Genomic DNA, 12089 nt, shown 5'->3' on the forward strand with positions numbered 1-12089 from the left:
AATACGTCGTTTTGGAGTGGAATTTTAATTTTCAAAATTTCGAATGGAGCCTGTCATGCTCAGTTTTCTCGTACCAACTGAAAACACAAAGTGAAAAATCAGAACATCCGAATTTACAATTGCGGGAAATTACTCAAGAAAAACAGCGGGAAATTACTCAAGAAAAACAGCGGGAAATTGCTATTCGCAATTTCCAGATATAAAATAGGACACGAGTAGAGCTGTCTTATCCCGAAATAGGAGGAGAGACGATAAATAGAAGAAAGAACGACTATTCGGAACGAACTAGAGTGAACCTTCAATGGAAAGTTGGACAGCTTGAGTGTCCCAATGGTTCATACAAAAACTCAAATTCTAGAGCAAGAACTTACTTCTGTTACCAAAACTGACCAGTATCAAACTTATTTAGTTATATTACCTAATTCTCGAGTTGCTTACCAATTTAATTACTCCCTGTACTCGAGTACATCAACATGTGAGTCCCCAATTTAAATTTCTCGAGTGTGTTTTATGATTGTTATGTTGAGATAAGGCGAGTTTTAGGTTGATCCATCTGAAATGGATCAAAGTTCCACTGTCCAATAAAAAGTAACTTAACGGATTGTTCCGACCCTGTTTTTAACGGCGTTCGCGTATTTTGGGTATGTTGAGACCTAAGTATGGGGACGTTCTTATTTTCTAGAGTGGGGGATATTTTGGTAGTAGCCTTTAAGCTGTAACGGATTCTAGTCTCATGTCGCAAGCGAACCGAATTGGCTCCGACCGTTCTTGAGGTAGAAAAACACAAGAGATAGTGTCCCTGACTCTTGAGCCAGTGGTTATAGGGCCTATTTTTCTTAAGCCTCATATGTGACCGAAGTAGGCGACTGTTACAGAGATTGAAGAAACTGGCGTGAACAATTCAATGAAGCATGATTGAAAATCAAGAAAATGTCGCAAATCATTTTTTGTGTTTCTCCAAATTGTTATTTGTTCGCGGATTCTCAAAATTCCACATCTCATCTATCACCTTGCGAAAAATTCCACATCTCATCTATCACACTTTTTCAGTATTCATTTGTACGGTTTTGAAAAAAATTCACAAAGTTTTTGCAGTGTCGAGAACAACCGGTTTGAACAAAATTGTGTTTACACGAATAGAATTGGTTTTCTATGTTCTTTTAGCACCGTCTTTAGAATTTTTCCTAAATCATTCTTTGTTCTTACACAAGTAAAATTGGTTTTTAATGTGTTTTTAGCTGCTTCTTAGAACTTTTTCTAAATCAAACCATTTTTCTGCAAGTTCACCTTTTTTTCAGGCCTTCTCATCACAACAAAAATTAACCCAATTTGAGGAAAGTGATTTTTTTTCTATTTTTAGTACAGCAACTGACTATCTTTGTTGGAAATTGCATGCAGATTAATATCCCAAATATAATAATTAATATCGCAAGCGAACCGAATTGGCTCCGACTGATTTGAGGTAGAAAAACACAAGAGATAGTGTCCCTGACTCTTGAGCCAATGGTTATAGGGCCTATTTTTCTTAAGCCTCATGTGTGACTACAGTAGACGAATGTTACATAGTGTTTTTATGGCGCTCCTGGGTGTTTACGACATCAAGACTACGGAGTCGAACCCACTTGACACAGCTCCGGGCTGCATGCCCATTCTAGAGTACCGGTGGTACGGTTCAGCGGGAACGTGTAAACCTTCCGGTTGTACCGTGATAGCTTTTTAAGAAAACTTGAGAAAACTTCCTGGTACGCTCTCCGAACGAGGCCTAGCTAACCGAGTAAGGGGGGGGGGGGTAACTAGGGGTACAAAAACACGAGCAAAAAGACAAAAAGCGAAACAAAAACAAGAAAAAAAGTATAGAAAAAGGAACAAAAACCATAAAACGAAAAGACAGTGACTTTGATACCAGATCATTTGGATCAAACCTTTATATTAATTAAATAGTATATCCATACTGTTTTATAAGACCGATCGTTTCGATCAATCTAGCAATTTAAACCAGTGACTCTGAAAAGGTGCCCGAGTGGGGGCGTTGTTAAGGGTTTTCAGACAGATTGCAACCTAGCCGGACCACTAGGAGACTTGACTGGAAGAGGTGACCAGTCGAGTGGGAAAGTGGTTCACAAGGATCGAAACGGACAACTGAGAGACTTGACTGGAAGAGGTGACCAGCCAAGTGGGAAAGTGTGCTGCTGTCAAGTGCAGAACAGAGACAACCAGCACAGGATCACCACAAGAGGACGCACAGGGGTGTTCTCAAGTTGGGCAACGGGTATCGTTAGAATCCACATTACATTATAGGAGATAAGTGTAAAATTGGATAAGCGGAGTCCCCTTGTTTTGAGGAAGTTTTTGCACAAGCAGGCCTGGAAACAGGTCTACGGTTTTCTCTCGAGAGGTTTAGCACCCGGCGCTTAAGGGATTTTTCGGCTTAAGAGGGGGCTAAAGAGGGGGGAGGTTAGAAGGGGGGCTGGTTAAGTTAGAGGTTAGCGGTTATAAATTGTAAAAAGGGGGGACATTAGAGTAACTAATTGCTCGGCATCGTCGACTTAGTTACATTAGATATTTACACGCGTTGGTTACAGGAAGCGGATATCCAAAATTAGAATCAGGTTAAGATAGGTACCCTGGTCGGATCGGTAGGGGGGAACGGACATAAACAGTTTTTGTGATACCCCATAAGATCGCTAGCAGGGGGGAGGAAAACGCGTGGCAATCGGGTACCAGACATTTTTTCGGACAAAGATTGACATCAGTCAACCTTGAATTTCAGGAGAATTCACCCATCTGTTTTTGAAATTTTTTCCAGTTTAAAATTTTATGTTTTGGTAAAAAATTGTTGTTGGTATTTTAACGAACAGGTGATCACAAGACACCTGCGGGGAATTTAGAGTTTCAAATAGCCTGAAAAGACTGGATCAGTATTTGGGTTTCGACCATTAAGATAGGGATTTTGGGAAAACTTTTACAAGAGCTCAAGTAGTGGTAAAAGGTACAGTGGGTCAATAATCCCTACAACGAAGAAGAAGAGACCCGATATTCAGACACTCAGTGACGAGTCTTGGGACAGTACCGAAGAAGTCTGGGACATTGCAGTCTGGGGACAGTCTTGGGGCAACACAGTCTTGGGATAGTCTTGGGACAGTGCAGCCTTGGAACAGTCTTGGACCAGAGCAGTCTTGGTACGAAACAGTCTTGGGACATTGGTCTTGGGACATTGGTCTTGGGACATTGGTCTTGGGACAGTGGTCTTGGGACATTGGTCTTGGGACAGTGGTCTTGGGACATTGGTCTTGGGACATTAGTCTTGGGACAGTGGTTTTGGGACATTGGTCTTGGGACATTGGTCTTGGGACGGTAGTCTTGGGACGTTGGTCTTGGGCCATTGGTCTTGGGACAGTGGTCTTGGGACATTGGTCTTGGGCCATTGGTCTTGGGACATTAGTCTTGGGACATTAGCCTTGGGACAATAGTCTTGGGATGTTGGTCTTGGGCCATTGGTCTTGGGACATTAGTCTTGGGACGTTGGTCTTGGGACATTGGTCTTGGGACACTAGTCTGGGGATACTAACAGGAAGTACTGGGACAACACTGAATAGTCTTGAGACGGTAGAAAGAAAGTCTTGGAACAGCATTAGGAGGGGGGTACTAAAAGAGTACTAAGTCAGGTTGAAGTAACCAATTGTAAGATCATATTCTCTATCCTATCCTAACACATAAAATTTTCAAGAGCTTGAGAAAAGTTGTTTTCAGCAAATCGTTGATTTCTTTTAACAAAAATTTTTTTTCAAAAGAGGTTTTAACTTTAGAGTAGAATTTTGTAGATATTAATACTGTAAATAGTAACAATTGTAAATAATGAGGCGAAGCAGGGTACCGGTAGCTGAAAAGAGGTCTACCGAAGCGAAGACAAAGTATAACTCGTCGCTACGTAAAACAACATCAATGGGTCCGAAGGTAACAAAGAAGAACTTTTCAGTTAGTATGGTCAGCACGAGGAGTACCACGGAGAACAAAGCAAAAGAGGGCACAGAAGAGGAACGAGTAGAACCCAACATCGAGATTGATCTGGAGACACCTGATCAAAGTGTGGATGAAGCAGGAAAGAAGACGACAGAGTCAACTCCAATGCCTAATGCGGAAGAACCTAACCCGAATCCCATTGAGTTCTCACCGATAGACAACGCGGAAGACACAACAGGCAACACGCAAGAAACAGTGAAGGATGAGTCTCAAAAGAGAACGTCTTTTACTGAAAGATTAGCAATGATGGTCGGAATGAGATCGAAGGACGCAGCAGTGGAGGAGACGAAAGTTGAGAAAAGCAAAACATTCGGAACAGTATCCACGAGAACGAGAGAGACCGATCAGAACGAGGGTCAGAGAAAATCGGGACCAGCGATCAACTACAGGACAACAACGGACCATGGAACGACAACTCTTGAGTTAAGCGACTTGATGGCGAAACTAGATCAGATAGATGAGAAACTGAAGCACAGCGAAGAAAATAGAAATGTGATAAAGAAAGAAATGAGACACAACAAACATGAGTACTTGGACAACTATTTCCATCTAGCGAGAGCGACGGAGGAAAAGCTTCAGAAGATGTCTGACAAAGTAGAAACCACTGATGAAGAGCGAGAGAAGAACATCAGAAAGGACATGCAGGAAATGAAGCAGCGATATGACGCAGTGAATTGCCAGTTAGGGAGTTTGGAAACGAGAATGGATACGATGAGTAGGGAACAGGCTGAGAGCTCAAGTGCAATACAGACAAAGCTAGACGCTATTCTTAGGAATTCAACACAACAAGATAGGCCAGCCGCAGAGAGGACACAAGGTAATAGAGTGGACTTCGTGGAGCCTCAAAGGAACAAACGACAGTCAACACCGTTACCAGCAACCCAGAGGGGCACTTCAGGATGAACTGTCCGTTGTTTAGGGAAGCGGTCAAGAACCAGAGTCATCCAAAACACAAGTTGGCGCTAGCAACAGTGCAGAACCAAAGAAACAGACAAGGTGAATTTGAGACGAAAAACCTAGAAAAACCAAATGCGGAGCTACCGACGATAACAGTGAAAGCTGTAACACAATGTAATAGTGCAGTAGAGGCCACGGCGAAGAACGCACAAGAAATAGATTATGAGAAGGCGGCAGCGGAGGCCATCAACAAAGTGAAACAAGACCTAGCAGCGAAAAAAATAGAACAACGACTGAAGCAAGAAATCCAAAGACAGAAGATGAACGAAACATTAAGTTGCTCACAGACAATACCAGAAGCTGCTGAGGGGTCGACGAAAAATGGAAATTGCAACACGGTGAAAATGGTTACAGGAAAGCCATTTGGCATAACAAAGATTGGGGCAAGAATAATGTCAATAATCACTGTGGGCGGCCACGAAGTAACGAGAAACTTAAGCGAACCAAGTGACCAGACAATAATGCACATTGATGTGTACGCAGATTACTTGAGTTGTATAAGCCCACAAACGACTTCTAGAGCGTTGAGAGCACTACTCACGATAGGGGGTAGCAAGACGGTACGTGTTGACAACAGGTACACAGAAGCTTATGGTCCACATGAAGTGATGCTAAATATAGATGGAATCAACATCTATACCAAAACAATGATAACATGTGATGAAGACCTAATTGGGCAAATCTACGTGGGAAGAGAAGAGTTGAAAGTGAGATCGATCGGACACTGCGCCATGCTTGAAGAAGATGCGATGCACATCGGGACAGAGGCAGATGTGACAGGATACGTGTTAGACATAAGTGGCAAAAAGACTCAGTTACGTGGGTTACTCGATACGGGAGCAGTCTTGAGTGTCATACCAATCAAAACTTGGGAACGAATGGGCTTCAACAAAGATGATTTGATAGATTCGAGAATACGGTTGTCAGCTGCAAACAAAGGGGCCCTGCGGGTGTTGGGCAGAACGCCGATAATAGCCCTCAATCTGGGGGAACGTAACCTGTGGATGAGCTTTCTTTTGGTAGAAAACCTAGATGAGTCTGACCAATTTATTTTAGGCAGAGACTTCATCAGGAACTTTGATGTAGCGATTGATCTAAACAACGCAATGTTCAGGATACGGAACCCGGATAGGAGGTACGCAATCAAACCGGTAAATTTAATAATGGCAAATGAAACCAAAGCACCGGTATTCTTGAGTAGGAGGGTGAGGCTAAAGGCGAACGAGGCGGCGATTGTAAGCTTACGAATGAAAAATTACAATGAACTAAGTGACAACAAGCAGGTATGCGTAGTCCCAAACCCAAATAGTCAAAGTGCTGCTGTTTTAGGAAGATCCTTCTCGATTACGAAGAGCGGCCTCTGCGTAAGTGTCTTGTTGAATACCCTTGACATGCCAATCACGATACAGAGGGGGAGGAAACTGGGATATGCTTTACCTGTTAAAACTCGATATAAAATGACTGAAAACCATAAACAAAATGAAGTTGTTGATTGTCCCAATCATAGGGACAAAATTTGTATCTTGAGACGATTGAATAAAATAAAAGATTCATCAGGTCTTGTGAAGTCACTTAAGTCAGAGACGGACGATGGACTATCGAGCTGTTCGAATTTCCCGGAACGGCCCACATTAGACGAAATACAGGGTGATAAACCGGTTCTACCAGATATTGAACACTTAAGAGGAAAGTCCACGGACGAACAGCTCGAAGCCATCAAGGACGTACTAGAACGGAACGAAGAAGTTTTTTCAAGACATAAGGCAGACATCGGGTGTTGCAATTTTGTTGAGCATGAAATTGAACTTGAGGAAAACGCAATACCGCACAGGGAGGGGGCGAGGCGCATGACCCCACACAAATCGGATGCGTGTAGAAAGGAGATTGAAACGCTACTAGAGTATGACATGATAGAACCATCCAAATCACCGTGGGCGTGTGGAGTAGTGATGGCCAAAAAGAAAGGCGACCAGCTGAGGTTTTATTGTGACTTTCGATACCTGAACTCCGTCACGGTGAAGGATGCCTATCCCATACCTAGGATTGATGAGAGCCTCTCGAAGATAGGTGATGCAAAATTTTTTACGACTCTTGATTTAGGCTCGGCTTTTTGGCAGGTACCACTCAGGAAGCAGGACAGGGACAAGACAGGGTTTGCCTGCGAGTTGGGTCTGTTTCAATGGAAACGGATGCCGTTTGGACTTTGCAATGCCACAGCCACGTTTCAGCGGTTGATGGCACACGCGCTGATAGGCGTGACGAAGAAGTATGGCAATCTGGTAATGTGCTATGTGGATGACGTGGTAATAGCGACACCCACACTAGAGGACCACATTGAAAGACTTGACGAAGTATTTGCGTGTATGAAGAGGTCGGGGCTGAAGTGCAAACCATCAAAGTGTGAGATACTCAACGACTCGATAAAATACTTGGGGAGGATGGTGGACAAACACGGCATCAGACCAGATCCAGACGCGGTAGAGGCAGTCCTAACTTGGAAATCGCCGAAAACGGAACGCCAATTGATGAGCTTTCTGGGTTTTGCAAACTACTATAGAGAATTCGTCAAAGGCTACGCAGACAAGGTCTATCCGATGCAACAGTTAATGAGGCACAAGGGCAAGAAGTTCACGTGGAATAACGCAGCAGAAGAGTCATTCCAGAGAATAAAGAAAGAGTTGTGCGAGGTACCAGTACTAGGGATGCCAACAGAGAAGGGGATGTACGTACTGGATACGGACGCGTCGGTAGTAGCGATATCTGGAATTCTCCACCAAGAACAAGAGTGGAACGGGAAGACAGTCTTGAGACCGATAGCGTACGGGAGCAAAGTCCTAAGTGACACGGAAGTGAAGTACGGAGCACCGAAGGCAGAGATGTTCGCAGTGGTAACCTTTGTCGAGAAATATAGGGCATACCTAGGCAGCGAGCCATTCAAGTTGCGAGTCGACAACCGGGCACTAAGCTGGCTGAAAACGTACTCAATGGACCAAAGTTACATTGGGAGGTGGATAGTTCGCCTGGATGGATACAATATGATAATTGAGCACAGAACACGAGACAAACATCAAAATGCTGACAGCTTGAGCAAGAAGACGGAGTTCTACGAGAGACAAGAACAGAGGGAGGCAGATAGACCTGAAATCAAAGATGGCTTCTCCTTCATGGACAAGGAAACGTATGACAGTCTTCCTCTCACGAGATGGTTGGACAAATCAGGCAAACCGATACAAGATCACCCCGAGTTACCAAAGGAAACCACGAAAAAAACAATCTTAAGAAAGAACCGAGGGATGCCTATAGGAATAATGCTTAAGTCAAAGATCGTGAGGGAGACGCTCAAAGCAAAAGGCTACGATCTCAACCAAGTAGAAACGGGGGAAGCACAAATAGACGAGGACTTAAAGGGGTTACTCGAGAGACTAGCAGATGATAAGCCCGTGATTCAAGAAAACTGTAGAGAGGAACCTGAGGTCACAATACTGCGGAAGAACGGGACAGCTAAGGATAGAAACACCTCGAAGGTAACTAATCGAGATGGGAAGGAAGTGGTGCAGTCACTGGTTGAAAAGATCCCAGCTGAATTACTTGAACAGACTAGAGTCAGGAGAAAGAGAGTGGAATTCAAGGAAGAAGCTGAATACCTGGGACCAGGTCAAGAGTCCGGGGAGCGGTCCACGTCCACAGAAGAAGAAAACACTCAAGGAGAAAATTTGTCCGGGGAGTGTGAAATGTGGGATGTGGAGTCGGAAGCGAGCAGTGACAATCAAGATAGTCTCTGCATGATATTGGCAGAAGAAAAGATTAGACACCACGACAGGGAACTACAAACAGATCCGTCCTCAGGAACCTTCAACTTGGACATGCAGGAGATACGAGGTGGTGAAGAACTTGAAAGGATTGCAGTTTCGAGGAAGCCATTCAGGGAGCTATCATGCAATTCGAATGTGAGAACAAATCTGGTGCCGGAAGACGACATGAAGGTGGTGAGGAGGATAGTATGCGTGAAGCTGAATGACGACGTCCACAACCCTGGGAAGATGAATGGGCAGATCATGGCGCTGAAGAAACATGTCAGAGCAAGATACAGGCTGTCGGACCTGGTAAGAGCCCAGAAGAATGACAAGATGACAAGAAGTCTCTCCAAATGGATCCGAACGGGGTCTAAGGAGAAAGGGGAACTTGAGGAAGACAGCTACAAGATCCTGAGCCAGTTCTACAAAGAGAGGAAAGAGTTACTCTATCACACGGCTGATGGAGTTGTAGCATGCAAGAGAAAAGAAGAAGACAAGATATTACACAAGCACAACCTCATCATACTACCACAATTATATCAGACAGAGGTGCTGTTCAGATCACATGATCAAATGGGGCACCAGGGGATAGACAAAGTGCAACAAAGAATACTTCACAGGTTCGATTGGCCAGGATTGAGGAAAGCCTGTGAGAGGTGGGTGAATGCATGCCTGGCATGTTTGCAAGTGAAAGACCCTAGGAAGATGAAATTCCCACTCAAGTCGGTGGAAAGCTCGGAATTTAATGAAGTGGTGCAAATAGACCATCAGAAGATCTGTATGACGGAGTCGGGGTATAACCAGATACTGGTTATAATTGATCACTTCACAAAACTGGCAGAAGCTTCAGCAGAGGAGACTTGTGACCCCTTGATAACCCATTGGATATCAAGGTATGGTTGCCCAATGACTTTTCAGTCAGACAACGGCAAAGCCTTTGTGGGGGACTTGACTAAGGAATTAATGAAGAGGTCACACATAGCTCAAGCACACTCGACTACCTACCACCCTCAGACCAACGGACTGGTAGAGAGACAGAATAGAACGTTGGTGAACATGCTGAGGGTATACTGCTCTAGATACATGACGGACTGGGATAAGTATCTGCCTCAAGTCGTAGGGGCATACAACAGTACTCAACACTCAACGACGGGAATCAGCCCATTCATGATGTTGACAGGCAAAGAGAGAGCGATGCCCCTGACGTTCTTTTACCCGGAGTATGAAGGAAAGAGGACGTCGCCTCAAGCTTACGTGAAAGAGGCGATCAGGAGACAGCAGGAAATTAACGAGCTGTGCAGGAGGAACACTGCGCAGGCACAAATGAGACAGCGCAAGAAATATGATGAAAAAATATTACAAGCGAAGCCATATGAAGTGGGCCAGTATGTGTGGGTTTTCCAGAATGTGATACCGCCCAAAGGGACGAAGAAACTACTCAAGAAATGGAAAGGACCATTCATGATAACTGAAGTACATCAACAAGGACGGTTCTACCGCTTGAGTACTGGGCGAGCAGCACATTATGAGAACCTGAAGCCTCATATCCCATCCCCAGAGGACTGGTGTGTACCAATAGACATGGAGGGACTAGAGTACCTACTGGTGGAACCAGCATGTGAAGTGAACGAGAAAGGCACCAGAGATAAAAATGATGGCAATGAAAACTTGAGTTTGGATGACAACGAAAAAATAGACGCGGACTCTGAAGCGGAATCTTTTGTGGAGGAAGATTGGAACGATCCGGATCAAGGTGAGGTGCCGAAGTGGACAGAACCAGACTTGTCAATAGCAGCGGGGACAAGGAGTGGCAATCGCAAACGCACAGGCATGAGGTACAACAGGTACGGAGACGATTTCCTGATCGACAAGATAAAGCCCGATGACCTAAGCAGAGAACTAACAAGTGTGGGCGAGCTGGCGGCAGAGGGTGAATGGCAGATCATCAATGATAATGAACACTACCCACAGGAAGACTACTCGACGCCGGAGCGGGAGACGGATTTAGAACAGAGCGAGATAGAGAGGAGCGAAAATACGAACCTGAGGATATTAGAATGGATGCGCGATGTCAAGAATGAAAGCGAGGAAGGACAGAGCATACAGCAAGTTGACATATCAGCGGGCCGAGCCTACCATAGGACGGAATTTCAAAACGAAGTTTGAAATACCAAACGAATACTCAGAAAATATCCTGATAACGGATAGTGACTTCATTCTGTCAGACAGGACTAGCGCAATCTGTATCGTGGCGTACATGAGTTTCAAATCGAGACTGGAAGCAGACTTCAAGAGAGAATACCAGAACGTGGAGTTTCTGTTTAGACAGAGACCGGGACTGGGAGGAATGGCCGCGCTTCCATCATCAGTAGCACAAGTCCCGGGCAAATATCTGTGCTTCCTAGTGACGAGGGTCAATTACAGAAACACGATCGATACTGAACACGTGATGTTGGCACTAACGAGACTACGAGACTTCATGATTGAAAGAGGGATAACGGATGTCTCAATGCCGGTGTATGACCCAAACAGGGGGAAATTGAGCCCAAGGGAATTGTACGCTATCCTACACGTGGTCTTCGCAGAAACTGAGATAATGGTGCATCTTCACAAGAAATACTACTTGAGCATCGCCTGAGTCGGGTACGCGGGGGTCTTGAGTTGGGCATGAGGGGAGAATCTCGAGTTAGGTGTGGGGGTACAAAACAGGTAGAGAATTTTAGAGGTGATTGGCATGACAATTAACATTTTAAATGATTGATGGTGCTAAAACATAAAATGAATCTGCATGTTTTTAGAAAATTTCCAATTGAACTATTTTAAATAGGACGGAAAGGAAAGGGTTTTAACTAAAATCGTAAAGGGGGTTTTTAGGTTGGGAACACTACCTGCTAGTCTAAAAATGGAGTGTTTTCAGATTGATTTGGTAAAGTCAAATTGACTACTCAACTGTATTCAATTGAAGAAAGAGATCACAAGTTGAACGACACCTCAAGAAGTAATACTCAAGTTGCTCAGGTAATACTCAAGTTGCTCAGGTAATACTCAAGTTGCTCAGGTAATACTCAAGTTGCTCAGGTAGTACTCAATACTCAAGATCATTTGGAAATTACGGAAATGGTAGATCGATTCTGGAAGTCCATGCCAATGGCTTTGAAAAAACCCACACTTGACGAATTATACAGACGTCTGAGGGACCTGGATTATACTCAATTGAATTGGATGAGAGAATGGCAGTGATGTTGAACGCCATCCTCCAGTTGGAGGATGAGGGCGAGTGTCGGGAGTCTGCGACAGAAGCAGTTTTGATGGTGGGCT

This window comes from Symsagittifera roscoffensis, chromosome 7 (genome assembly GCF_963678635.1).
Source record: "Symsagittifera roscoffensis chromosome 7, txSymRosc1.1, whole genome shotgun sequence".
Classification (NCBI taxonomy): domain Eukaryota; kingdom Metazoa; phylum Xenacoelomorpha; order Acoela; family Convolutidae; genus Symsagittifera; species Symsagittifera roscoffensis.